Source organism: Schistocerca americana, chromosome 9 (assembly GCF_021461395.2).
Source record: "Schistocerca americana isolate TAMUIC-IGC-003095 chromosome 9, iqSchAmer2.1, whole genome shotgun sequence".
Classification (NCBI taxonomy): domain Eukaryota; kingdom Metazoa; phylum Arthropoda; class Insecta; order Orthoptera; family Acrididae; genus Schistocerca; species Schistocerca americana.
The window spans coordinates 10,816,602-10,840,685 of record NC_060127.1 but is presented as its reverse complement, the minus strand read 5'-3'; the positions used below and the strand labels follow the sequence as shown (position 1 = coordinate 10,840,685).

The 24,084-nt window shown below is 46.7% G+C and overlaps 1 protein-coding gene and 1 pseudogene across 1 annotated transcript in view; one reads left to right on the top strand and one right to left on the bottom strand.

Annotated features, from left to right (window-relative positions):
* The window catches only part of LOC124551155 (mucin-5AC), a 173,978-nt gene that overhangs the window by 127,364 nt on the left and 22,530 nt on the right, over positions 1 to 24,084 (top strand). The window lies entirely within an intron of this gene.
* LOC124551548 lies at positions 21,774 to 21,891 on the bottom strand (annotated as a pseudogene).

The following is a 24,084-nucleotide window of genomic DNA, read 5'->3' as shown; positions in this document are numbered from 1 at the left end:
TACGAGTTACTCTCGCCCTGTCCCTCTCACTTGGTTTGCTGAATACGCGACGCGCTGTACCGCTACGCTGAGCAACCTCCCTAGAGGCAGAGGCATCATCAGAGTGCAGAGAAGAGAGCGAGTGTATGGAGGGAGGGTGGGAGGGAGGGAGGGCGCAGCGGTCTTCCCAGGAGGCCTATCGATTTCAGCCGGGGTGGAAAAGAGAGGCGAGCATGAATAAAACACAGCCGACGCCGGTCATCGATCCCGGCGATTACAGTTCAAAGACGGCAGGCGGTGTAGCGACCGTCGCTTCGTTGTCTCGCTTGACGGAGGCAAACAAACAGTCGGCGTTACCGAAGAGGACACACACACACACACACACACACACACACACACACACACACACACACACACATCCACATCAAGACTACCCTCTGATGAGATCATGAACTCACCTCATCAGATATAGCCAGTTAGTCTCTTACCTATACGCGTATGTCCAAGATCTACTTCCACACGTGAAGCATCGGAAAAGAAGAGAATGCAAGCATCCGAAGTGTTGCATCGCGCAGTGACTCTGGAAAATTTGGTGGAATGATAAAGCAAGAAGTGATGTGGTCCAGAACTGCCGAGTAAATGAATATGTACAGAACACTGACTAGGAGAAGGAGCTACATCGAAGAACATGTTTTAAGACATCAGGGAGCTACTCCGATAGTACTAGACGACAAACACTGTAATGGTGAGACAAATATTGGGAGGTAAGCAAGAAATAATCGATGACTTAGGTTGCAAGTGCTGCTCCGAGATGGTGACGTCCGGGCAGAAGACAGAAGTGTTTGCAGTCCACATCAAATCAGTCACGAGACTCGTGACCCAAAACGAAAAAGCATATATTACTGACGCTGGTGGTCAATATACAGCACATTACAAACATCTTTGGTAACGAAAAGGCTAACATTTTTTGATTTCGATGTAAAACGTTTTTTTTTCCTTCTGCTGCCTTTATCACCTAATTTCACACAGTATCTACGTGGAAAATATACAGCTTCATTTTCAGACACCATGATAAAAAAGACCGACCAGCGTCTGCTCTCTTGTACAAATCTGGGCTATAGCTACACTCGACATCTTCATCTTCACGTACCGATTAGGCTGGAGAAACGGTGTAACTATAAAACTGATGGACCAATCTCGTGCAAGTGGTCCATACTGGGTCGAGCCAACAGCGATTCTGGAGCAGCGCCGAGTGGAGTGGTACAGTATAGTTCAAATTCTCGCCTCACCAGCGGGATTTCGATTTTCTGTGGTGTCTGTAAACCAAGTCAGTCATATACTACTGACACACCCTTGCCCCACCTTTCTTCAACGGAGTTAGCTAGCTAGCTAGCTAGGCAGTTAGTGACATGTTGCATAGATGATATGAACAAATCTTTCGTCTAAATAATGTGGAACAAGTCAGTTTATCAGATATGTATGTATGATTAGTGTGAACATTTATGGAAATTTACTGTTTTAGTCCTACTCAAGCAACTACACTTCAAAAATACGTTCTCTTTATTTCTCTTTGACAGGTTACCAGCCCTTAAAAAAAAATTTGTCCATGGAATAGAAGGAGTTGTACAAGAGAAACGATTTTAGGGTAGATTTTAAAAGTGCTTTGCTGCCTGTGGGACTTTTCGTACTATTGGACATATGATCAAAAATTTTTCTTCCTGCATACTGAACTCGTTTCTGAGCGCATGATAGGTTTAATAATGGGTAATAAAGAGTACCTTGTTAAAAAAATGGTTCAAATGGCTCTGAGCACTATGGGACTTAACATCTTAGGTCATCAGTCCCCTAGAACTTAGAACTACTTAAACCTAACTAACCTAAGGACATGACACACATCCATGCCCGAGGCAGGATTCGAACCTGCGACCATAGCAGTCCCGCGTTCCGGACTGAACCGCCTAGAACCGCACGGCCACCGCGGCCGGCAGTACTTTGTTCTCTAGTGTTGTCGGTATGTACATCATTACTCTTCTCGAATTGTGATATGCCTCTTGTCTGACAACGTCGATGAAACGGTCCTCTTCGACGTTCCTCGAGGGACCTGAGCAACGAATAAGGCTATTTGAGAAATTTAAACCAATCAAATATCATTCAGGGCTTACGAGACAGGGGCTTTTGACTGTCCCATTTGACAGGCGCATTTGACTTTACATCACGGTAACAGGTGAATTTGGTTCCGTACTTTTTTTCTGTTTGGTCTGAATTCTCCCCAGGGTGTCGGGGAAAGGAGGAAGAAGGCACGGGGCAGAGCAGGGAAGGAGCACCGCGCGCAACCAATCTCCTGGAGGGATGTCGGCGGCCGCCTGCTGCTCGAGCCAGATGATATATGTACACGCACGCACGCACGCACACGCCGCAGGCTCACGCACGCAAACAAACGGCGCCGCCGCCTCCACACCGCTGGATTTTTCTTTATTTCGGCGGCCGCCCTGGCAGATGCCACCGGCGCAACAATGTCCTCCCGCGCCACCCCCGCTTGTTCCCCGCATTTCTCCCATCACCCGCGGCCAGACTGCAGCAGTCTCTCCGACTCCCCCTGTCTCCTCCTCCTGCCTCCACTCTTCGATCCCTCCCGCGCTCTCCTCCTCTCCCTCAGGCTCCAGCTCCAGCTCCAGAGCACCGACCGCCGACCCAGGCCCATTCATCAGCGCCCGCCACCCCTACCCCATGAGGCGACCCCCACGTCGGAGTGGCTCACCCCAGTCCGCCCTACACCGCACTATACACAATGCCGTATCTACGTAAGATCGTATCTGACACCCGAGTGAAATGGAAGGTTAGTCTTCAGTGTACCGTCAATAACGTGGTCATTACAGAGGCGCATCTGACTTAGAGAGACTGACGCACTTAGCTGTTTGAACTATATTTATCAATAGTCCCGGCCGTCATTATTGTGTCCTTTATGGACCGAATACACTCAAAGATAAGAAAAAAAAGTAACAACTCACAACGAAAGAATTATCCGAATGTTGTTGTTGATGTTGTTGTTGTTGTGGTCTTCAGTCCTGAGACTGGTTTGATGCAGCTCTCCACGCTATTCTATACTGTGCAAGCTTCATCTTCCACTACTTACTGCAACCTACATGCTTCTGAATCTGATTAGTGTATTCATCTCTTGGCCTCCCTCTACGATTTTTATCCTCCACGCTGCCCTCCAATGCTAAATTTGTGATCCCTTGATGCCTCATAACATGTCCTACCAACCGATCCCTTCTTCTAGTCAAATTGTGCCACAAACTCCTCTTCTCCCCAATCCTATTCAATACTTCCTCATTAGTTATGTGATCTACCCATCTAATCTTCAGCATTCTTCTGTAGCACCACATTTCGAAAGCTTCTATTCTCTTCTTGTCCGAACTATTTATCGTTCACGTTCCACTTCAATACATGGCTACACTCCATACAAATACTTTCAGAAACGACTTCCTGACAATTAAATCTATACTCGATGTTAACAAATTTTTCTTCTTCAGAAACGCTTTCCTTGCCATTGCCAGTCTACATTTTATATCCTCTCTACTTCGACGATCATCAGTTATTTTGCTCCCCAAATAGCAAAACTCCTTTACCACTTTCAGTGTCTCATTTCCTAATCAATTCCCTCGGCATCACCCGACTTAATTCGACTACGTTCCATTATCCTCGTTTTGCTTTAGTTGATGTTCATCTTATATCCTCCTTTCAAGACACTGTCCATTCCGTTCAACTGCTCTTCCAAGTCCTTTGCTGTCTCTGACAGAATTACAATGTCATCGGCGAATCTCAAAGTTTTTACTTCTTCTCCATGGATTTTAATACCTACTCCGAATTTTTCTTTTGTTTCCTTCACTGCTTGCTCAGTATACAGATTGAATATCATCAGGGAGAGGTTATAACCCTGTTTTACTCCCTTCCCAACCACTGCTTCTCTTTCATGCCCCTCGACTCTTATAACTGACACCTGGTTTCTGTACAAATTGTAAATAGCCTTTCGCTCCCTGTATTTTACCCCTTCCACCTTTATAATTTGAAAGAGAGTATTCCAGTCAATGATCTGAATGGGACGGAAATCGATCGATGTGATCTACATGTACAGACAAACAAATTATTACGATTTTTTTTAAAAAAAAGTGAGGATTCAGTCGAGATAAACAGCTTTACAAACCGAGCAAGTCAATAAAGCGTTGGTCCACCTCTGGCCCTTGTGCACCAAGTTATTTGGCTCGGGGCATTGGTTGATACGAGCTGCTGGGTGCCCTACTGAGGCATATCCTGCCAAATTCTGTCCCATTGGCACGTTAGATCATCGAATCCCAAGCTGGTTGGAGGGTCCTGCCCATAAACGTTGTAAACGTTCTGAACTGGGGATAGAACCGGCGGCCTTGCTGGCCAAAGTAGGGTTCGGCAAGCACGTAGGCAAGCAGTAGAAACTCTCGCGGGCGGGCATTATCTTGCTGAAATGTAAGCCCAGGATGGCATGTCATGAAGGGCAATAAAACGGCGCGTTGTGCTGTAAGGGTGCAGTGGATGAGAACCAAAGGGGTCCTGCTATGAAAAGCATTGGCACCCCAGACCACGACTCCTGGTTGTCGGGCCGTCTGGTGGGCTTCTGTCTCCCACCACTGTCCACGGCGTCTGCTGGCTCGTCCTCGGCCATGACCTCACTGACTGCAGTTGAATTGTTTTCAGTGATGAGTCCCACTGCAGACTGAGCCCCGACGACCTGCGATTTCTAACCATTACACTCGTTGATCATTTACAAAGTCAAAGGAATTTATGTCTGTTTTCTAGATCACAAAGATCAATATGGTCTAGAGTGAGGCTGTCAGCAGGGCAGGCATTCCTCGCTATTCAGCTTATTGGTTGTACGATGTGTAATGCAATGCAGTAAAATTTAAAGTGTGAGCTCTTCAATATATTTTAGAGTTATTAGAAAGATAATTTACATTGATAGTATTAAAAATTTCGAACAGGTTTTTTTCTCCTTTTTAAGTTTATAAAGATTACTGTAGGTGTATAAGCACACGACATAATAATACAATATAGATATGGCACAATACAAAAAGGCTTTCAGTTTGTTGCATTAGACGACCCATGTCTCCATGAATACAAGTTTATTGAAAATGGCGAACCAATTAAATCTATTTCATGAAGTGTGATTTGGACATTAGTTTCCTATATAAAGAGAAACAAATGAGCTTTTTAAGTCAACAATTTGTAAGTAGTCTACTCAGTGTGTACCACTCCTCCTCCAACTCGCATCCTCAGTCGACATCCTGTATAAGATGTGTGTTACACATAAAAGTAACAATTGCTTACAGAACTGGCAAGCACCAGCCGAGGTTAATTCCACGAAAGCGAGCACAGCCAGTGTCCTCACTCGGGCTGACGAACACGTGGCCGTAGCCAGAGGTACGTCGGCAGGTGACAGCTTTCTTATCTGCCCTAATCTTGGCGCCGCTTGCCCTCTGTAGATTGCACGCCTCTCTGCACTTTTCCACCCGCGTCTGGACACATTCTCCGCAGCACAGAACAGGACTCGGAGCGGCGGTCGCAGTAGTATAGGGCCCAGAACGCGCCCTCGAGGAACACCGCATCCCGGACACCTTCCCCGCGGCGCTAGCAGCAGTATGGGCCCCAGAACGCGCCCTTGCGGAACGCCGGCCTACGTGACGACCTTCGCGGTGGGTGGCTGCGCAATTCGGGCATTGCTCAAGGAATGCGGCCGGTGCGCCCAAGGACGTGACCCGCCCTGCTTGTATAGGATACTGTGCCCAGCCGGTCCTAACTTTCACTCTCCTTTCGCCAGTCCGTGGCACACATATCGGCAGCAGCCTGTGCAGATACGCACTGCCGTAACGCCCACGTCTGAAGTCATTCTGCAATATTTCAGCGTAAACAGTTTTCTTCTTCCATTTTTCCCCTTCTTCGCTTCGTGGTTGTAACATTTTCCTGTTACAAACAGTAGTAGTCACGAGGTTTTAAAAACCACCTAGAAAAAAAAAATCAATCTGCAATCGTGAACCTTGGCGGTGATTAGAGCCCTTGTCAAGTCGAATTTTCTTAATCCTGTAAAGAACGATATTATTTTCACTACGCCTTTATATTTGTTGGCAACAGTATTCTTCGGTATTTCGCCGAATTAGTTGTAGAAGACTGAATTTCGGCTCTACAAAGTACGGCCCACCTACAAAATCAGATCGTCAACATTCTAAAAATGCCAACCACGTACTGGTTCCTTCATCCGGGGAAAGAGGAAGAAGTCACTGCTGCAATGTCAGGAGAATACGGGACGTGAGACAAACTTTGACAGCGCAAGGACTGTACTCTGGCGCAGTATCAGCTGGGACGTTGTCATGGTGCAAAAACACACCGACGTACAGTTCCCCGCATCAGTACATTTTGACAGAGTCTTGTAACACCATCAAAAGCTTTGTAGTATGCTCCTTTTACCCCCCTCCTACCTTTCCCCGCAGGATATTCTGTTAGCGCCACACCACTCCTGAATAACCTTTTGTAGTGATAGTTGCGTCTTCGCCTTTCCTGTTATTTCGCGTCGAGATGTCATTAAGTCTCGCGAAGTGCAAAATACGTTCTGCGATATTTCAGCAACGTGCTAAGAAAGGTTGAACCAATTACAGGCAAGAGTGCTCTCTACGTCGCAAGCAGAACTTGAGAGACGCGATATTCTGTTTGTCGCATTCAGTTGAAGCCCAGCTGTTGGGCCTTCCTTGTTTCTGAACAGCTGCTCATTGAAGATCTCTCGAAAACTTGTCATTGTTCCGATTTATCGTAATACGATGATGGGAAACCTCATATAGGTGGTTGAAGAATTCTCGTGTTATTTTCGTCTTATAACTCGCGTATTGTGAAAGTAGGCCGTTTTAAGGCAACAGCATATTGAAGATTAATCGAAAACGCTTCGTTATTTGTAGAATTTGTTATAATTAAATGTCGGCCTTTAAAGGCTTCAGAAAATCGTTACATAAAACACAAGGTCATTTGTTGTTGAAGTTCAACGTAACTTCGTTGTTAGAGGCGCTGAGTTACGAAACAACGTGTACCGCTACATGAAATGTATTCCTAATTGCAAAACTGTCGGCTGTGTAATGGGACGACAACGAAAATTTAAGCCGGACCGGGACTGGAACACGGATTATCCACTTAATGCGAGCGGTCGCTTAACATTGGGGTTTCATAGCACGACTCACGACCAGACCCAAATTTCCCCAAGTTGTCAACCATGTGTCTGCAAGCTGCGCTTGTACATCCATTATGCATATTGCTGTACATTTTTAAAGTCGATTGCCCCGTGTCGGCGGGTAAATACGATCTGCAGCGCCTGTGTTGTTCAGAAGCACGACGGAGTGTTCCTTCGCATATGCGTGCGAACTTTACATCGTACTTCTGAACAACACAGGCGCTGCAAATCGTGCTGCAGAAGAATGCTGAAGATTAGATGGGTAGATCACGCAACTAACGAGGAGGTATTGAATAGAATTGGGGAGGAGTTTGTGGCACAACTTGACTACAAGAAGAGATCGGTTGGTAGGACATGTTCTCAGGCATCAAGGGATCACAAATTTAGTGCTGGAGAGCAGCGTGGAGGGTAAAAATCGTAGAGGGAGACCAAGAGATGAATACACTAAGCAGATTCAGAAGGATGTAGGTTGCAGTAAATACTGGGAGATCAAGAAGCTCGCACAAGATAGAGTAGCATGGAGAGCTGCATCAAACCAGTCTCAGGACTGAAGACCACAACAACAGCTCGTTCGTGTCTTGCTGTATAAAAAAAAGTTTTTGTTTTCACCTTCGCGCTTTTTGAAAGGTTGTGTGCCTTCCATTTTAAATTAACAGAAATATTTACTGCAATATTCCATATTACAGCAATCTCTCTCTCTCTCTCTCTCTCTCTCTCTCTCTCTCTGCCGGCCGGTGTGGCCGAGCGGTACTAGGCGCTTCAGTTTGGAACAACGCGACCGCTACGGTCGCAGGTTCGAATCCTGCCTTGGGCATGGATGTGTGTGACGTCCTTAGGTTAGTTAGGTTTAAGTAGTTTTAAGTTCTAGGGGACTGATGACCTCAGATATTAAGTCCCATAGTGCTCAGAGCCATCTCTCTCTCTCTCTCTCTCTCTCTCTCTCTCTCTCTCCCTCTCTCTCTCTCTCTCTCCCTCTCTCTCTTTTTCTCTTTCTGGAGTGAGTTTGCCCGATTTTGTTAAGTTTTACAAACTTATGTCACTGCTGGTGGAGAGCGCTACAGCCGCAAACCGCGGTAACCAGCACGTCACGCTTCCGTGAGAGGATGGGGGGGGGGGGGGGGAGGGGGGAGAGGAGGGAGGGAGGGTTTCCCGTCCGCGTGCACGTCCACGTCAGCTGTCTCGCACCATGTGATGGCGATCTTACGTCAGCAGTGGAGGGTCAGACGATCGCCTGGTATAGTCTGTCGGTAAACTGAAGAGCGAGCGAGTCCCCACTCTGCCAACCCAGCTACGTCACGAGGCGCTTCTACAGGCTGTTTCACAACACACTGTAGTACCGGCCCTGCCGCGGCGCTCGCTTTATACCAGCTGTACGGCGCTCTGTATTCTGGCAGGTGACCTTACTATGTATAGCGAAGCAAACACGCAAGCCGCCGATGTACCTTCTTACCTAAAGGTCTCCAACGGTCTGGAGGCGGCTAGGCCTGTTTTGCTTTTTAATTCGCGAGTGCCTTCTGCCACGACCCACACGCACCCCACCCGCCGTTGACCCCGCCGTGCGCTTCCCCGCGCCACCGGTGGGCAGTGGTAACACGGGCCGCGGAACGGAAGCCGTCGCTTGCTCTGTGGCAGTCACTGCCGTAATCAAGTGTGTGTGTGTGTGTGTGTGTGTGTGTGTGTGTGTGTGTGTGTGTGTGTGTGGTGGCGCCCCCGGCGGCGGTTCGCGTGACTATCGGGCAATAAAACTCCCTAAGTTGGCCAGCCGGCAGCTTGCCTGCCTACGGCCATTTGCCTAATGGAAGCCAAGCGTCGGATCACTCTGGTTAATTAAGTGCTACGCCATCCGTCTCCTCGCGCCGCGGTGCCCGCCTCCCCACCACTCCTCTTCGACGCTACGCACCGACGCGCAAGTGCGCACTCGCTACGTACCGGAATTCAAGTTCTTCCGTATCGGGTGCCGCGACCACAAATTTATTCGAACATAATTCAACCTTCCACCATCACAGCCATTTATCACATACCATTAGCTCATTTCAGCGATGTGCCGTGTTAAAAGTGCCGACTCACATCCCTGTAATTTTACACAGTAACCCTACGTAAGTGTACGCAATGTACGTCTTTTATTTAAACGTAACTCAAGTGCTGTGGTCCAGCGCTAAACCACGTGCCTCGAAACCGGTCACGGCTTCGAGGCAGAAACTAACCACCCTTAGCCGTGGCCTCGTTTATCTTTAAACAAAATTGACCATTCGTACCGTATAACGCAGATGTTTACGTACAGGTATCAAAAGTTTTAAAATGTAGAACTGTATCAAAAGTCTAATAGTAGTAGTAGTGTAGTAGATGCCTTTATTGAAGTCGAATACAGACTGGCAGGACTCGTTTCGCTAGTTTTGGGTTGCATCTTCTGTTGTATAACTGTACATAAATTTTTATAAATTAATAGTTTTACAATGATGAAATGAAGTTATCCATGATATTTTCAAAGTATTGAGTGAATAGATTTAAAATAGAAAAAATTATGCATCTGGTAAGGAAACAAGGTGCGGATCACATACGCTCCACAAAGCAACGGGCCTATTCGTATACAATAACTACGATTTATAATTTCGTATGAAAAGATGCTTATTTACAATGTTATGTCATGTAGCATAGGGACTTGTTATATGTGGCGGATTAACGGTTGGCGTTGCTGGGTAAAGCTTTTAGCCTTATCCAGTTGGTAAAAACCGTAAACGATGATGAATGTCCAGTCCATAAAAGCAGAGGAATAGAATGAGCAATCAGAAACTGATCCTTGACTAAAAAAAGAGCGCTTCTTCATCCCTTTCCTTCGCTTAAGACAATCCACTTTTTCAGAGAGGAATTGAAACTAAAAAATAATTTGGAAAGGGACTTAAAGTTGAGAAAGAAGAAATAAAAATTTTACGGTTTGCCAATGACATAAAGATTCAGAGACCGCGAAGGACTCTAAGTGTATTGACGAGACGTTGTAAGACAAACTTCAATAAAAGTAAAACTAAGCTTCTGGAGTGTAGCTGAATTAATTCGGGTGACAGTGAAGGAAGTAGATCACGAAATGAGACACTGAAAGTCGTAGACTATTGAGGAAAGTACAGAGGACGCAAAATGCAGACTGGCAATACTACACTATGAACCCTCTGTGGCTTGTAGAGTACATGTGTGAGTAATGTATCGATGGTTAATGTGTTCATTAAAAGAAGTGAGAGGGCTAGTGGGGAGCGACCGAGGAAGAAAACAGCGAGAGGTAGGACAGGGAGGACAGGAACACGGAGAGCGCGGAGTCGGTGCAAACAAGCGGTGCGAGGGAAGGGGGGCCGCGGCTAGGGGAGATAGCGCTGTTGTGTTGGCAGCCCTTCATCACCGCTAGCTGTGGCGGCGGGGAAGTACCGGCAGCAGTACGGGCGGCCCTGCGACCATAAAATCCCCAGCGGTGCTAAATATTGGGGAAGGGGATCTGATGGCGCGGCGCAGCCTCTCCCCTACTGCATCGCGCGCCCAGTTACGACCGCAGGTCGCGACACAAGTTCCTTCTACAGATTGGTTCAAATTTAGAACCGCTCTCATTTACCAGCGTGCACCTTCCTCCATCCTTGTTGTCTCTCTCTCTCTCTCTCTCTCTCTCTCTCTCTCTCTCTCTCTCTCTCTCATGGCCACTCGGGACGTCAAACCCAAATTTTGCTTTCCTTTGGTTGAAGGCTTACATTGACGTTGGAGGGTATACGTAATACTGAGAGTGCGCGTCGTAGAAAACATTTTGTTTGAGATCGGAAATACCTTTCACATTTACAACGTATGTTGAAAGTGGTCGCCATGCGGTCTATGGAATTTTACGCTCGTGAAATCACATTCAAACTCAGGGCTGTAGAATGAAATGTTTTAACCACTCCATTGTATGTTTTCGCTCAGTTTGTCTACCGTTGCTTGGTAATTTTAGTGCACTTTTAGTGTTAATGACCCTGCAGATAAAAAAGCACGAACAGGCTAGACGCTAGACCTTCGCCTACGATGGGTTCTGCCTCGAATACCCGGTAGCGGTCGGCGAAGAATCAGGCACGTTCCTTCATCTTGCTGGAAAAAGCGGGTCCGCCTTTCATGTTGACTGAAAATACGAGTGCTCGAAAATTTGAAGATAAACGGCTGCATTGACAGTGGTATCAAAGAACACGGAGCCGTCAGTCTGAGAGCCAGAATCCACGCATGCAATCGCCATCGTTTTGATCGTGCAGGGGAGTTTAGTGAACAGTGAAAGGGATTTGGGTGGAGTGGTGGTGATTATTCTGACTATTCACATGGCCCGAAAGGAGAAACCCATCACCACCACTCGTACGACGCAGTGACCTGTCAAGATCTCCACCCACGACATTTTTAAGCAACCACTCGCAATATTTCACCCTCTTCTCTTCACCAGATGGAACACATGAAATGCGGCAAGGTTTCTGGTGTAGGGACTGTCCGTTGCGAAAACCGTCAGACTTTTTTTTCTGTCTTGCAGTAATTTTCTGCTAGCTGTTTGCAACTGTGAAGTACGAAGAGCGAGAATAATAACCTGTTTAAATGCCCCCGCGCGAACTGCAATTATTTCTGTCTTGTCGACGCATCCTTAAGAAGCCTCCACTCCTGTGAATTGATTTGAATTTCCTGCGGTAAATTTATGTAGAATCCCCAGCATTCATACCACCAACAGGTTCCTTGTAAACCACGTATACAAGGTGTTTATAAAGTGACGACCATGAACATTACAAAAAGCCAATATGTGCTTGTGTCCGAAAATGCTTCGTTACATAAATTTATTGGCAGTTTTACATGCGATACATTTTTAACAACGCTCGAAATGAACTGCTGCTAATTCCAGGCATCGCCTGTGGCTGCATACTATGCGATACTATCTCGAGGACTGCTGAAGCGCGTCGGATTTGATCAAATCCGTTCTGGATACGCCGGCTGAGGACATCGACATTTGGTGCAGGAGTAGAACACACCGAGGATTTTAAACGTCCCCGAACGCAGAAATCCACTTCATTTGAATCTGGCGATCGGGCAAACCGTGCAGAGGAATTTTTTCCCCATAATTTTCCTCGTTGACTGGACTAAAAGATTTGTGAGTCTCATCAAACCTTTAAACGGCAGCAGCGTCGTGGAAAGGAAATAAGGACCAGCAAGATAACGAATTATCGCACCCCCGGACGCTGAATCCGAAAAAAAGAGAGATAATCAGAGAATCTAAAAACAAATGTCATGACCATATGTAAAGAAGCGCGTAAGAGAAAATGAAAGTCTGAGCTGCGCCGCTTAATGGTCACTACAGGTGATTGCCTGCGTCACTCGATAACCAAGGATTTCCGGGAGCCGTGTTGATAAGGCCGTTTTGTAATGTTTTTGTGTGGTGAACACGTCCCCGCATCTATCGACGGGCAGTCTCGACGTTGTAGATGGCCGCCACACGCCTGTAGCAGATACGACACAGACCGCAGCAGGGCACAGGCGGTACCGCCACCCTTCTCTGTTCCTTCTCCTCTCTCTCTCTCGCTCCCTCCCTCTCTACCTGAAGCGAACCCGCAGCGGCCGTTTCCGCCTCCTTTACGGTCGGCATCCAGCGCGCTTTCTCGTCAATCTTTGATGCCGGCAGCCGTAGGGCGCCCCGTGTAGGGCCCCCTCAAGGGCCGACCCTTCTGACAGCCGTGTGTGTACACTCCTCAAGTTTGCCCTAAGGTTGCTACATTTTGTAGGCTCCCGCCCTCACGTCATCGTGTATCGCGATACCGACGCCCGTCGATACAGCGGCAGCTCCGGGTCCACGACGTTTCGCCACCACCGTCAGTTTCTCGTAGAGCTGCCACATCTCTCGAAACGAATATGCCCATTCCCTAAAAGGTACCCGCGCAGATTTTTTACCACTTCCCATCCAACGCAATGAGCGAGGATATCTTTCACCGAATTCTCAGCACACTTGAAGGTACTGCATCAGTAATGTTTAGGATAGCTGCTGCAGAATGGTCAGCACCACCACACACTGCAACAATTCGATCTACTGCTAAGTGTAGAGCTCGGGCACGTTCGGTCTTCAGCTACTTGCCTTTACAGTTTTTTATGTCACGCTTCCGCCTAGGATTTCTCTTATCTCTTGGAATCTAGTAGAGATCTTCCTTAGTCCACCTACTGATATATATATATACCGCCCGCCTGCAGTAACGTCATAATAATTGTCTTTCCATTCATTTTTTTTGTTTTCTTCTGTTTACCCTATTGAGTCTCAACATTTATTTCCCCATTGCTTGCGTGGCCGTGCGGTTCTAGGCGCTACAGTCTGGAACCGAGCGACCGCTACGGTCGCAGGTTAGAATCCTGCCTCGGACATGGATGCGTGTGATGTCCTTAGGTTAGTTAGGTTTAATTAGTTCTGAGTTCTAGGCGACTCATGACCTCAGAAGTTAAGTCGCATAGTGCTCAGAGCCATTTGAACCCATTGCTTGCCGACGAACCCTGCAATTTTGAATGATTTTCGCATTAAAGGTACTTGCGTTGCCACGATAAATCAAAAGTGGTAATAAACATTGCTTACACCGGTTCTAAGCTTCCATTTTCAGTCACGTTGGACATTTTTTTAAAACCCTGTTTAGTTCACCAAACGCACTATAGTCCAATTTTAATATACTGTTACAGTACTTCCCTTTTCTCTCTGTCGAATCGTCGTAAAGCGTCCAAAGTATTAAAAAAACCTGACGAGCTATTGTATGACTTCTTTGTCAATTGGTACTATTTTCTTTCCAGTCATTTTCAAAGATACTGTATTAAGTCCAGTCAGCCCGACCGGTTAGCCGAGCGGTCTAACGCACGACTTTCCGGTGTGGGAAGGAGCGCCTGGTCCCCGGCACGAATCCGCCCGGCGGACTTGTGTCGAGGTCCGGAGAGCCGGCTAGTCGGTGGATGGTTCCTAGGCGGTTTTCCATCTGCCTCGGCGAATGCGGGCTGGTTCCCCTTATTCCGCCTCAGCTGTAGAGATGGGCAAAACTGTTCTTTTCAGAGATCGGATCAGAACTGTTCACTCCCTGAAATGCACTAGCTCTTTTTCATGACTCACCACTCATTCACAACAGAAAATGAATGGAAGGCACATTGCCCTTTAAACTTGGTTTATTCCAGTACTATACCTGTATTTTGATCTTATTTGATCCTATTTTGAAGTAACACAGATAATGAGTAAGAATTTTGTATTTTTTATTGAAATTTCCACGATGTGACAAAGTTTTTGATTATTGATTTATTTTGCACTATCGTGTTTTGGGTGATCGGAAAATGTTGTAACTTGAGATTTACATTAACAATATATTTGGCTATAATGTATTAAAATTTCATTAACCTCGTACAAATACATCGCAAGCCATATTTTTTAAAGTGAACATTTCCTTCCGAAAACGCCTAAAATCGCAAAATCCGTACTACAATAAGAAAAAAATATATAAATTTGACTGTAAGACCAAAGTGCTGCATATAGCCTTCCGCAGAATAAAACAAGGAAAATATTGGTGTATCACTTTTGCTATACGTTTATCGGTTCACTCGTAATTAAAGTGTAAATTTGAGTGACCATAATAAAAAATCCTATAGTAAGAGGAGCTGTCAGGAACCTAATCTGATCAGTTTAAACAAATAAAAATAAAATAAAAACAAATGATGTATACATAACATAATTATGTAATATACATAACGGTATTACTACGAAGAACAATATCCAGTAGAGACGAACGCCGATGCAGAGGCGCTGAGTCAAGCAGGTCGAGCCGCGAGCTGTATTACTGCGTGAGCTAAGACCGCAGAGACCAGAGTGACACCTGAGTTGCTTTGCTCAACGCTCTGGCTAGAGTCGAGAAAGTGGGGTGAGCGTTGAGCGGGCGAGTTCCGAGGGTGGGGGGAGCGGTGAACTGCCACCACTCACCCGCACGGAGACAAATCGTCCGTTCTCTTGCGAGCAGGTTGTTGCAAGTAGTTCTTATGTTCTCCGCTAGGAGGCTCTCTGTCCTGTTGCTCGCATCAACTGCCCAGAGGGCAGGACGTGCAACTGAAACGATCGCCGACGGAGTGCTATGCTAAGTTAAGGCGCGCCAGACACTGCGCGCGGCAGAGGAAGCACAGAGACGGCACGGCATATGTGAAACACAAAATCCAATGGGGCACTGCACAATGCAGGCAGCCAAGGCAGAAGCAGGGTAGAGGCCGGCGCTGGCTGTGTTGTGTGGCGTGCAGTGTGCTTTGACCACCAGAGGCCCCACTGGTCTGCTCCGACACACTCTCTCTCTCTCTCTCTCTCTCTCTCTGCTGTGGGAAACGTTTGGACCTACTGTTCTTTTTTTCTGAATCACTGATTGTTCACTCCTTTGAAAGATTCAACTCTATGAATTAGTTCAGGAGCGGATCCCCCATCTCTACTCAGCTGCACTATGTCGGCGATTGCTGCGCAAACAAGTTCTCCACGTACGCGTACACCACCATTACTCTACACGCAGTCCGGGGGGGGGGGGGGGGGGGGGAGGGGTCCACCGTGTACCGAACCGCACAATAACCCTGCGTTCGGTGTGGGGCGCCGGAGGGGTGAAGTGGACTGCGGTAGTCGTCCTGGGGTTGTGGACCACTGCGGCTGCGACGGGGACGGAGCCTCTTCGTCGTTTCTAGGTCACCGGCTAACATACAATACAATAAAAGCACTAGCACTCCGTCTTCAGTCCACAAGTGGCCCATCGGGACCATCCGACCGCCTGCCATCCTCAGTCTAGGATACTGATACGAGGGGCGTGTGGTCAGCACACCGCTCTCCCAGTCGTTATGATGGTTTCCTTGGCCGGAGTCGCTACTATTCGGTCGAGTAGCTCCTCAATCGGCATCACGAGGCTGAGTGCACCCCGAAAAATGGCAACAGCGCATGGCGGCTGGATGGTCACCCATCCAAGTGCCGGCCAGGCCCGACAGCGCTTAACTTCGGTGATCTCACGGGAACCGGTGTTACCACTGCCAATACAATACAATACAAGTCCAATTATTTGTTGAAGTTAAAACAAAGAAGCTACTTCCCACAGGGAACACTACTACAGAATCGGTCAAACGAAGGAGGTTAAAATAATAAGGGGTCACACTGTCTCTTTGAAGATAACGACGATGTAAAGTTTGACAATATGTAAATACCAGAACAGTCTCTGCTCCCGAGTATTTCTTTTATTCAATGACCGACTTCCATCGCAGTGGTCATCTTCAGATTGCTCTGTGTTCTCGAGGTAAACAAAAGATACAGGACTGTGATCAATCTGAAGACGATTATACGAGTCAAACTTCTCACTGATTAAACCAAATACTTGCGATCATATATTCAAATGACTCTGAGCACTATGGGACTTAACGTCTGAGGTCATCAGTCCCTTAGAAATTAGAACTACTTGAGCCTAACTAACCTAAGGACAGCACACACACCCATGCCCGAGGCAGGATTGGAATCTGCGACAGTAGCGGTCGCGCGGTTCCAGACTGAAGCGCCTAGAACCGCTCGGCCAGCGTTCATATACTGTTGTGGATCTTACATAGCGGTTCAATGAAGTTACTTTAACACGCTTCCCTCTCCATTTTGCCAGTTTAACAGTTCGCTTGTCGGCCACGTAAACCTTGCCGTTCCTTGCAACGGCAGCCATTTGTAACGGTTTTTCAGTATTTATTAATAAGCTCGGCCAACAATGAGGACCGATCGAGCCTCTCAATGTAGTTGATTTCGCACTTAAAAGAGGAAGAAATTGTGCCCCTTTCGATTTGAATGATCTGCCGAAATTTTCGCGTCCTGTCAGCTGACAGGAGTGGCAGAGAGTTTAGCAAGTAAAATCTCTGTCTACGGGCTCCCGAGCACAATTCTAGCGACATGCTAATTTCTTGGCTTTCTCACCGCTCTGCTGCGTAACAGTAGCTGTAGCCTGGCTGGCGCTCAGCGCTCTCGTCGAGTGTCCAGCGGACCAACCCCTAGATGAGTCCCAGCGTGTTCGCCTGGCCTGCTGAGTCCTCGCCGCGAGCGCACAAAGCAGATAGGCCCCCGTGTTGCCCGGAAGGCGTCAGGTATATAAACACGTTACGTGCCGCTGCCACTAGAGCGCGCGCTTGGCGCTTCACCGAATCCGGCCGCGGTTACTTTGTCTGCGTCTGGTGATCGCCTTCTGTTCACTGTCTCACTGGCCGCAGGCGTCAGCTATAGACCCAGGCGCTGGTGCTGCTAGACGTCGTCGCCATGTGGCGGAGGCGCTGGTGTACTGCAGCGATAGGGATGCACAGTAATGAGGCTTCGAGTGAGGCTGTAATCTCACCCCCCCCCCCCCCCCCCCTCCCGATCAAGCTGATTGTCTCAACGTGATAGAAGCCTTTCTAGAGCTTCTGTATCTATATATCTGGACCAGAACAACAAAGTGATTGTCGGTTGCCCGTTCCACACTGTTTCGCCAAAAAGTTATGCATTTAAATATTTGGCATGTATTGCCCCAACGTCAGCTTCTGAAAGACTGTTCTCAAAAGTAAGATATGCTCTCTGTCAATACTGCGAGCACTAAAGAGGAAACTTCCGTCAAAATGTTATTGGTCAGGGTGAATACAAAAATTTGTGGGAAGCGTAGTGTTCATTAAAAAATGGCTCTGAGCACTATGGAACCTAACATCTGAGGTCATCAGTCCCCAAGACTTAGAACTACTTAAACCTAACGTAAGGACAACACACACATCCATGCCCGAGGCAGGATTCGAACCTGCGACCGTGGCAGCCGCACGGTTCCGGACTGAAGCGCTTAGGACCGCTCGGCCACAGCGGCCGGCAGTGTTGTTTGATGTTTGTTTGCATGGCCATCTTTCGCAGCTGCTGTGAAGATCAGTTGCTACTCATTATCCGTCTTGAGCTTACTGCAATTTAATTAAAGAGAATTACAGCAGACACGTTTCGCTTTCATTTATAAAGCATCTTCCGTGGTTATTCTGCAAATTGCATACATACGTTTTGTGCAATTCTGATTCTCTTAGGTTAAGAACAGCGTTTTGTTTATGAAGTTGTTGTGCAACTTACTAACGGTGATTATATTCTGCTTCTTGCTAGCAGCAGTTGACATCGAAAAACTTCGATTTACTTGTGCACTTGGCACTTTTTGCCATTCTGCAGTATTTCTTGCGCTGCATTACTTAGAACATCACTTTCGTGAACTGAATTGAAGGTGTGTGTGTTTGTCACTCTGCACAACAACAGCCCGAAGTCTGTCGATGTCAAGCGCTGCTAGCAAGGAGGCAAGAAGCAGAATGTAAAAACCGTAAGTAACTTGCATAACAACTTTTTAAACAATGTCTTTAACCTAAAAGAACCAGAAATTCACAAAACGTATGTATCCAATTTTCAGAATAACCGTGTGAGTTTATAAATAAAAGCGAAACGCGTCTGTCGTAATTCTCTTTGATTAAAAGCTGCAAAAAGCTCAAGACAGATAACCAATAGTAACTGATATTAGATATATTTATTTGTTGCTTTTTACGCCAGTCTATAAATCAATTATTTGCAACCCGTGTTTTGTGGTCGATTATTATCGGCCATCGATGTTTGGTAGACAACGAAATCGAAATCGGCATCGATGGTTTGCATTGCCTTATAATGAGCTAAAAAGCTTCATGACTTTCTGTGGCCACCGAACGCTACGTACTGCCAGTCCGCGCTCAGCAGGGGGTCGGCTATGAATCACGTACCTGTTACAAACCACAAGCGATTGAGAAGTCACAGTTTTCGTAATAAGTTACCGGTACCTCGCTATCATTTCAGTGACAGCCAAAAGTGACAAGTAACAACTGAAAGCAGGATTGTAACATTCAGTGTCCTGTGGCATGTGTTCAGCGACGTTCGTACCTTGTTCTAGGAAGCCTGTGTCTCACGACATCAACTTACATCTTGAATCTTCACGATTGTCTCCTGCATGTGCACGGACAACCATTGGAGCGACTAATCACAGTCGGAACTGCGTCTCGAAACCCACGAGGATTATTTAACTTTTCTACAATCACCGATTAATTACAGTGTTATTCGCAGTGTGCAACGGCTTATATTTCCGGTACGTTTGTAATAAACACTCTCACTTAAGCTCATTCACATTCATTGAAGCAAACCTTTCTTTGCTAATAATTATTCAGCGGGGTTCCTTCCATTTTTTGTGGTCAATGTACGATATACGTAAATAACATACATCAAAATATTCACCGGAGACTCGTTCAAAATGAAATATAGGTTTTCTGAATTTACTTCGCATGACGAGAGGTGCCTTAAATATGACACTAACGTAAACATTATGCTACGCTGCAGACTAATGTGTTATCACAACCTTTACTTGGCATTCATATTCGTTGGTTCCGCCAACCCACAACCGAATTATCACCTTCCAACCTAACCTAAACCTCGGGCTACGCCATAGATAAGTTCATCACAACTAAAATTTCACGCGAGGGGTCAATACCACACTCTAGTCTTTTTCTCGCGAAGGCAGTCTACAGGAACAGTGTCAACTTCTCCCGTTCTGCTGTTAATGATATTCTGCCTTATTTGCATGCCGAGTGACTGAAAATGTTGTTGATACAGCTGTAAAAATAACAAAGCGGTTAGAATCCATATTACAGATAAAGTCCTACTACACTGTGTCGAAGTTTATGTTATGATCCTCAGCTTCACACAAATATTTTCACACTTATTTCACTACAACAATATTTGAAGTCAAAGCTGGCCGAAGTGGCCGTGCGGTTCTAGGCGCTGCAGTCTGGAACCGCGAGACCGCTACGGTCGCAGGTTAGAATCCTGCCTCGGGCATGGATGTGTATGATGTCCTTAGGTTAGTTAGGTTTAACTAGTTCTAAGTTGTAGGGGACTAATGACCTGAGAAGTTGAGTCCCATAGTGCTCAGAGCCATTTGAACCATTTTTTTGAAGTCAAAGAACAAACAAGTGTGAACCGTGCTACAGACTTTTAGTTGGGATGAAATTTTCTCTGTGCGTTAGTGTGCCCTCTTGTCATGCATCTTTTCTTTATCAGGTAATAGCTCAGTAAGAATTCTGTATTTGAAAATATTAACAATGTCATATCGTGGAAACTTTTTGTCACCTGGATCACTGGGAACGCTAACCTTAGGTTCTGACGAGTAATCGGCTTTACGGGAGAGAACATATTACTGCCGTTGCACGTACACACACACACACACACACACACACACACACACACACACACACACACACGCACACAGTTCTTCTCGCCAGAAATACCAGTTAACAGATATACCTGTTAGGTGTTACTTGTTACTGATCATAGCGTATCAGCGAGGGTGATGTACAACACAAGGAACATTTTAACGTTGGTGGAGTGTGTATGCGTGTGTGTGGTGGTGGGGGGGGGGAGGGGTGAGAGAGCACAAATCACAACTAAACATACCTGTTAGCGAAATTCGCACTCTCAGACATCACCGTTATCGCGAAGTCACAGTTTAGGTCCTCCTTACAGCTAGATGCTTTTGAGCAGGTGTTAAGAACCTCCAAAAGAACAGAGCGGCGGGATCAAAGCGACCGGAAGGGCAGGGGGCATTTAGGTGAGGGTGGGGGCGGCGCAGGTGTGTGATTACGGAGGGGCGCTGCCTTCTGCTGCGTGCAGGCACAGGGCCATGTGACCCGCATCGCGGAAGTCGCGCTGTCGCCGCAGAATAATGGCAGGAAGTGGGCCGTGTGTGTGTGTGTGTGTGTGTGTGTGTGTGAGGGGGAGGGGGGGGGGGCAGGCTGGTAGGACCTCACGGGCGCTGGCTCCACGGTGGAAGCTCCTCTTCACGAGCGGACACACGCTGACACGATTCAAGAAGGCTCTAACGTCCCGTCGACGACTAAGTGGTTAGAGACTGAACGCGGAAGGAAGTCGATCTCGTCCTTCCCAGAGAAATAATTCCGGCATTTAGGACAACCGTGGGTAACCTAAATCAAGATGTCTGTAATTGCCGCATCGCTGGCAGATACCATCAACGAAGAGGCTTCTTTCGACTGTGGAAGTTCCACTTGATATAAAAGTTAAGGTGTCGTATATCACCGAATAGTCTTTCTTCAGAACAACAGGAAGTGTGCCAGGGTATTCAGTATAACGAACAGCTTGAGAGATCAGTTACGTGCAACGGATAGAGTCTGAAAAAATAGGTTATAACGTGAACATCAACGAAACTAAAACAATAATGCAGTTATGAAGGAATTGCGTTACGCGATGACACACTAAAAGCAGTAGATGATTTTCGATACTTAAAAAACAAATGCCGTCCGAACAGGCCCCAGAACAGGCCTTTAAGGCCTAACGGTACCGACCGGCCGTCGTGTCATCCTCAGCCCTTAGCCGACACTGGGTGGGGATACGGAGGGGCAAGTGGTAAGCACATCGCTCTCCCGGCCGTATGCCAGTTTACGAGACAGGCGCCGCTGCTTCTCAGTCGAGTAGCTCCCCAGTTTGCCTCACAAGGGCCGAGTGCACCCCCCTTGCCAACAGCGCTCGGCAGACCGGACGGTCACCCATCCGAGTACTAGCCAAGCCCGACAGCGTTTAACTTCGGTGATCTGACGGGAACCGGTGTTACCACGGCGGCGAGGCCGTTGTCGAGTTTCGATATTTGAGCAGCAAAATAACTGACGATGGTCGAAGTGGGGAGCACATAAAGTGCAGATTGAGAACTACAAGGAAAACATTTCCGAAAAAAGAGAAATATGCTAATGTCTAATACACATTTAAGTGCCAAGACATCATCTCAAAGTATTTGCCCGGAGTGATGCAGTTATCTACAATGAAGCACTGAAAGTTGGACAAATATTCAACAACATCTTGAAAGGACTTAAATGTGACAACTTGCTTTGAATAGCCGGGAAGGTAAGATCGTGCACTACACAAACTGAAAAGAGAGATTATTATCTTATCATTAGAGCATCAAAGTCCACGCCCTTCGGTGAGTAGTGAGCTCTTCTGAATGCCAAGCGGGGCCCGCACTGGAGATTATCTCCGCTTGGGGGTGACCTACTGTCATTATCGTTTCACCAACACGCAACTCGTCCAATGTGGCGTCAACAGATCTACTAAAGAGACTGTCTACACTACCCTTGTCCGTCCTCTTTTACAGTATTGGTGCGTGGTGTGGGATCCTTACCAGACAGAATTAACGGAGTGCATCGTGAAAGTTAAAAAAAGGGCAGCACGTTTCGTACTATCGCGAAATAGGGGAGAGAGAGAGAGTGTCACTGAAATGATACAGGATATGAAGTGGACATCATTAAAACAAAGGCGTTTCACGTTGCGACGTAATCTGCTCGCGAAATTTCAATAGGGTTGCACTGGATTAAGTAGAAGAAAAGGCAAAACGATTATTTTGTATAAAAACTGAACATCATAGATAGAAACAGTTGTCAATTAATATAATACCGTAAAAGAAGTTTCACGTGTTTTCTTCAGAAGTAGCCATAAAAATAATGTTCCTTCCAAATCTGGCAATTGCCTTCTACACCTGTGGAAGCAGTGAACCAAATCTGCCACAGCGCAGCGGAATTCACGGAAGAACTGTAACTGTCATTTGTAAGAAATAAATAAATAAATAAGAATCTGTCAGTATAATTTTCTGAAGCTGGTTATTAGTTTAACCTTGCCAAAATTAATTACATGTTTCATGATCGATTGTAATGACGTAGAATAAGTCATGTTACGTTCGCATCGCAAGTTAATTGGTACATATGGGCACATTCCGAACATTGTTTTTATTTTTTTAATACAAAAAGAAAAAATATTCAAAGATGCATTTTCTACACTCTTCGTTTTACACATGTTAGTAAACAATGACAAATCGCATTAATATTTAGAATTTCGAAGAATTTGGGGTAATTTTACTGGTACTACTACATGTATAATACCAATACAAGTCGGTCAACTGTGCTTGATTTCAGCTACAAAGGAGACACTTTACTCTCCGTTGCGTGACAGAGGTTGCTTTCAATCCCCGACACGGCAGAGATAGGGGAGGGAGTGGGGCAGTCTATGTACTCTTGTCTAAGCTTAAGATTGAGTGCTAGATGAGGCCCGGGACAGTGCTGCCAACCGCGGGTTACAGGCGCGGGCAGTTGCGCATGGCAGGGTTTTAGCGCATGCTCCTCACGAGGGCGCTGGCCGCCGGCTCTGAATAAAACACGCCCCGCCACACACCGCAGCGAGAAAGCGCCAATGGAAAGCGTCCGCCAGCCCTTCGCGCATTCGCAACGCGCGCCGCGCAGCCGGAAGCGGCCAGCCCTGCACCCAACACCGCTTTTGTGACTCCGAACACCTGCATACGCGCTCCACAAGCCACCGTGAAGTGCGTGGTGGTGGGTACCTTGTACCACTGCCAGTCACTCGCTTTCCTGTTACACTCGCAAATGGAGCTATGGAAAAATGATTGTTTAGCGGACGTCTTTTAAGAACGTCAGCTCAAAATGGGGGTGGGGGCGGGGGGTCCGGGAAAATGTCACCAAATCTCTTTGAAAGGGGAGAGGACAAAGAAAATCTCACGTAAACATTTTAGTTCAGAGAACATACATTATTATGGCGAATAACATTTCTTGCATAATTAATCTCGCCCGTAGACAATATTAAAGTTCCTACCAACCGCTGCGGCTCCTCTGAACAGAACCCGGATGCTTTACACGTGTCCAGGGTCGTGATTTCCCGATTTGAAACAAATGCCGCACAGGTGTTGTGCTTCATTTGGGAAGTTCTCTGCCACGTCTGTCGAAATCACTGCGAATCAGTGATACGCATACAAAGCTGATGTTATTGT